Below are 7,029 nucleotides of genomic sequence, written 5' to 3' on the forward strand. Positions count from 1 at the left end.
CATTATTCACAATAGCAAAAAGGTGGAGGCAATCTACTATGGTTTGGATATGGCCAGTCCTGCAAGCACTCATGCCTTGAAAGCTTGGCCCCCATTGCACACTGTGAGAGGTGGTAGGGTCTGTAAGAGGAGAAGCAGAGTGCTAGGTCACTAGGGATACTGCTTACCACTCTTTGGCTTTCTGTCTTACAGTATGGTTGTTCTCTCACTTCCTACCTCCACTGTAAATCCAGCTCCACCATGAAGCCATCTCACAAGCGATACAACCAAGCGGCCATCCACGACGGAAGCAGAATTTTGAACTTGCACTAAATAAACCTCATTTCTTAGAAGGGAGCTACGCTCACCACTATACCACCAATGCCACATCAAGCTTTTTGTCTTTATAGAGTAACCAAACTTAGCAGTTTTATTTACCGCAGAGAAAGCTTAACATATACTCCAAGCAACTGACAGATAAAAGGCTCTGAAAAATGTAGCATAACAAGTAGGTAAATCTTATTTAGCCTTTACAGGGAATTCTGCCACCAAATATTTTAGTGAGTGAAATAAGCCATTCCAGAAAAGAAGCATGTTTCATTTTATGACATCTGTAAAATAATTAAATTGTAAGGAGAAAGAAAAAAGTGAAAAGCAAACCATAAAAATAGTAAAAACTTTTAAAAAGAAAATGAAAATCAGCTCTTTGAAAAGAGAAATCCTGGTGATAAGCCCCTGATAAAGTGAATTGCATAATGAAAACCACAATCTTCAAAAAACAAGTTTATTTTATGTGTATGAGTGGGTTTTTTTCCCTGCATACATGTCTGTCCGACCCTCTGGGACTGGAGTTACAGAGAATTGTGAGCTGTTGCATGAGTGCTGGGAATTAAACTCAGATCCTCTGAAAGAGCATCAGTGCTCCTTTTTTTTTGGGGGGAAGGGGGAGACAGGGTCTCTCCATGTAGCCTTGGCTGTCCTGGACTCACTTTGTAGACCATGCCGGCCTCGAACTCACAGTGATCCATCTGCCTCTGCTTCCCTAGTGCTGGGTTTAAAGGCGTGTGCCACCACACCCAGCTAGCAGCCAGTGCTCTTAACTGATGATCAACAATTTTAAGAACAAAAGGTAGACATCATTACAGAACCTTCAGCCATAATAAATATGACTCGAGAACGTTATCATCAATTTTATGCCAGGACAATTGAAATTGATTGGATAAATAAGTTCTTAGGAAGTAGTTTACCAAAGATAACTCATGAAAGTAGAAAATTTGGATCATACCTTGATCACTATAGAATGGAACCATTACTTTCACATATCCACTTATTACCTGCTGTGGTTTCAAACTGGTTTGAGTGTATCCTCACCCAAAGGTTCACACACATGGAGATATTTGTAGCACAGAAATAGCAACTGACCAGCTCCTGGATTCATTATGTGTTAATCCAAAAGACTATGCTGCTTTTATTGGTGTCAGTGTATTGACACTGCTAGGTAAGTGCTGCGACTGAGCTATAACCCCAGCCTCAGTTGAAATTAAAAACAAAAGACGAAAGAAAAAAACTCCACCTTCTTTTCATGGCTCAAAATAATGGCCCAAGCTACACCTCGTTCCAGAGGCCTTAATTTTTTAAACATTTTTTCTGCTTAAAGACAGCTGTGCTCATACTTACAGAATGTTTGTGGCACGAAAAGCTTCTCTAAGAAAAGGTTTTCCAGGGAAGTTACTCACACATGACAGAAGCTAAAAGGTGGCAGAGGAGGCATTTCCCCCTGCACTTGTGCCGATAAACATCCCTGTGGTTTATAGTCACCTTCTATAGTAGTTCAAATATGCATTAGGTTTTATACAAATTATTGAAAGACTTCAAATGATAATTTTGAGGCCTCTACACAACACAAATTTCATTATATGATACTTACCAGTCCTTTTTTTTTATAATGAACTGCATAAAAGGAAGAAAGAAGTCCATACGTGGCTTAGGTTTTCATTTAAGAATGTGTACTGTTGTAATACTTGTTGTATTACTTGAAGGCCTTTAGTCTTCCAGCTATGCTTTGAGATGTGCTGTAGTGCATCTTGTATTATACACAATCTACACATAGAGTACGCAACAAAAGCACCCTTACCATAACCGCCGTCTGATGGTACTCTTTATGGGTAGTGAAGACAGGAGCTTCATTTTTTTCAAAATTGGCCCTTACGTCTGACATTCCTTCTCAAAAAAGAAATGCGAGATGTTATATTAAGATAATGAGCAGTTGATATTAGAGTTCTCAAAGTTACGAATTAGAAAAAAAGTATTAGTTTTTGAATGGAGGTGGGATTTGTGTATACCATAGCTTATAGTGGAAGTCAGAAGAGAACTTTGGGAAGTTAGTTCTCTACTTTCACTTTTATGTGGGTTCTGAGGAGTGAACTGAGGTCATCAGGCTTACATGGCATGTGCATTTAACCACTGAGCTACCTTACCAAGGCAAAGTTATAATTAGTATCATAGAGAAGACTTAATCTGTGGAATACAATTCAGATTAAAAATGATGGCATTGAAAATTCACCCAACAACATGCAATTTTCCATTTGGTTCTGTGAAAACTCAGGATCCACAATATGCCAGAGAAGGTTAACAACTCTGCTTGGATCCATACCACCAGTCCCTAACTAAAAGCTGGAATTCTGCTCTTCATTTCTGGACAAAGGCCTTACACTGGGGGGATCTTCAGGACATTCCCAGGTCTGCTCAGTGAACACCACACCTCATCTTGTCCTCTGTTCCCCTTCACAGCCCTACCACCTCTCCTCCTTGACCTGAGTCAGTAAAGACATCAGTAACACAGCCTCCCACCTCAATGTTTTATGTCAGTAAGAATTAGCTCCTCTACTCACAAGAGAAAGAAATAGTCGGGGTGTACAACGTTTGTGCTGGGGGATTCTGACTCTAGGTCAAGAGTCTCACAGCATGCCCTCAGAGTGCACTCAAGTGCCTTCACTAACAAAGCAATGAGAATAGGGTGTGTAGCATTGGTGCCATAGGATGAAGAGTGTAGCAGCTATGGCCTGGCTGATGATGACTGAAGAAGAAATGCAATGTGATGGAGTGGACACAGGGCCTAGAAAATATTTTAGGATGTTTAGCCACAAAGAAGGCATAGAAATAGGGAAAGCCATAGAGGAATAATGTAGTCAAAAAAATAGTTGCTTCAGTGTATTCCATGAGATTGTTAACTGTGGTATAAATAGTATTGCTCAAGAAGAGGACAGACATTTTATAAGCACCAAGTTAGACAACTAAGCTTACATAAGGTATATACTTAACTACATAACTTTAGACTAGACTAAAAACTTATATAACTGAAATGTGAAATTATGAAATCCACAGTTTACAGTTGGTGAGTTCCCCATCCCTATATCAATGATTGGTACAAGATTAGACAAAAAAATAACTCAGTATTTTGCCATTACAACGGAGCTCCGAGTCAACCTTACCTTATCACCCACTTGAAGTAAAGTGGTCTTCTGTCTACTGTATCCAGGCAACTCTAGAATGCACACTGATTAGGAGATTGGCTGAGAACATAAAAGCCACTGACTATGATTGGTCCTAAGAGGTAGGGCTGTGATTGGTCAAAACACAAGTTTAAGTGACTGTGGTTACTGTTAAGAGCAAGGCTGTGATTGGCCTAAAACACAAACTTCAATGACTATGATTTGTTCTCAGAGTCAGTGTTGTCATTTGTTCAAACATAATCCTTAATGAATGTGATTGGTGGTTAGTGGTGAGGCTGTGATAGGTCTAAAATGTAAGCCCCAATGACAGTGGCTGGTTCTACAAGGCATAGCTGTTAGGCTCAATGAGTCTATAGGGAGACATTCAGCAGTTGCTGCTTTCCTGATTTGATCTTTTAAACATATGTCTCTATATGTTATATTTTGATTACTTTTATTTTATTAAATGTTTCCCCTGAATGTATGTATACCATGTGTATGTCTGACACCTATAGAGATCAGAAGAATGTATTATCTCATTGAACTTGAGTTACAAATAGTTGTAGGCCACTATAATGGGTACTGCGAACCAAACTCAGGTCCTGTGCTGGGGCAAAAAATGTGCATAAGCACAGAACCATTTCTCTCTCCTCCTCGAGTTATATTCTGTTGCCTCTCTGCATAGTACCACACAGAAAAGACCACTGTCCCGGGACACTAGAAAAGGTCCATAGAGCAGACAAGTCTTTAGGCTAGAAATGTTCCCAGTCTTTGGCTAAGAGCTCTAAAGCTAGCTTGTGTTAATGGCTAAGAAATGCCCCCAATTCTTATGCCTATGCAAGATTTATAACACTAGCTGCTGCCAAAGGATGAGACAATTCAATATCTGAGCCTGCCTTGGATTACAAGTCTAACTACAAAGCAGGAGTGGACATTCTCTACTTCCTAGGATCAGACAATAACTGGAAGGCTCAGTAGGCAAAGAGTCTCAATACCAGAGGCCTGCACAAGAGCTGCCATACTGTAGGGTGTCACCTCCTGTTGCTCAGATTACTCTGGACATTTTTCATTTTGGTTTTATTTGCTTTAACATGGGAAACAGTGTAACCTAGCTGCCCCCTCAACTCACTTTAGGTCCTTAAACTACTGATCCTCCTGCCTCCAGTCCACAAGGACTAGGATTAGATGCCTCTGCCACCATGTAAGATTCTTCATGGCTTAGATGGAACACACATCATCCATATCACCATCCCAGTATTTTGTGATAACTTTGTGAAGTCTTTTCCCCATTAATCTAGCTGTGGAAAATAAAAAGCCCCAAATCCTGCACAGTAATTTATGAGTAAGAATAAAATACAGAATGGGCCTTTACTTACTAGATATCAAGAATTATTATAAAGCTTCAGTATTCGAGATTGTTGACAACACTGACGACATGTAAAATATAAGGAAACAAATGTGAAAGACACATAGCACCAATAAGATCCTTGCCAGGCCTTCCACCCGCTGCCACACTGACCTTTGCGTTCTCAGCATTATCTACAGGGCCTAGAGGCATGGGAGCTCTGTTTATGGCAAAGGAGGGGAAGGACAAGTGGAACCTCAAGAACAAGGCCTTGCTCCACCTCTTGGCAAGACCACATATTACTCTCTGATCTTCAGCAAGTGAATTGGCATCTCTGTGCCTCAGTTTGTTTATCTGCCAAATAGGAATGAGGCTAAAAGTGCCTGCTTCAAAGAGTTGCTCAGAGAGTCAGTGAAGTGATCAGTTAAAGCTGGCCTGGTATTTACCAGTGAGCTTAAGACACAGTGAGTCTGACTTGCATTCTGTACATTGGGTGCCTCCTCTTTCTTGGAACTAGGGACCATGTATCTTTTGACATCACTGGAATCTGGCACCGGGGCTTGTGGGGTGCTACTGGAGAGGTCAAACTCTGGCATATCAGGATATCCAACTGAGTTCAGTCCATTACACTGGACTCCCTTTCTCAGTGGGGCTCTCCCTTCCCCTGATCTGAGACCTACAGATCCTCTCAGGAGTATCATGTAGCCCTCAGGGAGATTACAACCCCAACCGTTTCCTGGTAAGAAACTGTTCAGCAAGCACCTCCAGCCTCCAGCAAATGACCTTTATTATTACCTGGAAGTTCTTCCTCCATCCGTAGGATAATTATGAAAGGACCGCATGCTACTGCATGTTAATGAGATACTGTATCCCTGCATGTAAATCAAGTGTCCTGGCACATAGTGTATCAGACACCCTCAAACCTCTCCCCACTGCCCAAGGTTTACAAATAAAAGTCAGCTGGCTGACTGGCTGGCTGGCTGGCTGGCTCTCTTGTGCTCACGCCATCCTTCTACCATGACCTTCTGAGACTCCATTTATTCTGGGGAAGAATCACTGTTGAATGCCTGGGGCTTGAGTGTTGATCAAGGCAGGCACAGTGATGGCAGAGCTGCTACATTGCTGATAGCTAGGTGCTGACCACTGCTGAAGCACCACCAGCCTGTGTCTCACCTGACCTGTCTGCCAGCCAGTTTCAAACATCTACCTGCTTCTTCTGCCATGCTTGGCACAGCAGCTAGACAAAGGGCTATAACATGTTTGGTATCATCATGGCCATGTAGAACTCCAAATTCTCCACTGCCTTCTGATATCAGAGCTAAACTGTAACACTCCATGGAAAACTCAATTTCCACCTCCCATGGTAAGACCAGGAAAGTCACGTAGGACATGGGCCTCACCCTAAAGCACTTTAGCATGTCCTGAGAAAACCAGGACCTTTGACCTCAAGGTCCATTCCTTTTCATTCAGGAGCAAGAGGCATCTGGACAGAGCCACTGTCTTATCCACAACAGGTGTTTGCTAAATCTTTTTAGATCAAAAGTTGGATTTGCTTCCTCCCTCAGCAAACCTTGACCACCCTGTCCTCCCTTGTCCCTCAACTTCACCAGTCCTATCTCCTCCTCTTCCTGTTTTTTCTCTCCCTTATGCCTTCTTGCATTTCTGCCTATACCTATTTGCAGCCACATTAATTATTTTCCTGACATGCTTTCAACAAAATCAAACCTCTCTGTGAGTCTTCCTTTCCAAGCCTCACTTCACCTTCAAGTCCTGACCTTTCCTCTACAAAAGACTCGTGTTTCTCTATGAATTCTTCACCCTCTACACACTAGTCACTGGTTAGATTGTAGTCTCAGTTGTACTCCTTCAGTCCTTTCCATGGTGGCCCTCACCTCACTGCTCCAGACTGTAACTGCATTTGGAGACAAGGTCTTTAATGAGGGAACTGAGGTAGAATGGGTGGGCACTGGTGCAATGTAACTGCGGTCCCTATTACAGGGGGCAGATAAGACACAGTCATATACAGAGTGTGATCCTGTGAGTGCACTCACTGTAGACCGCCATCTACAAGCCAGGGAGAAAGATCTCAAGAAAGAACCAACCCTGGCAACATCTGGACCTTCAACTTCCATCTTTAAAAACTGAAAAAGCAATATATTTTTCTGTTCAAATCACTGTACTTCAAGGCTTTCCTCTGATATCCCAAAGTCACAT

The sequence above is a fragment of the Acomys minous genome (assembly GCF_964271855.1).
Source record: "Acomys minous genome assembly, chromosome: 7".
Lineage (NCBI taxonomy): Eukaryota > Metazoa > Chordata > Mammalia > Rodentia > Muridae > Acomys > Acomys minous.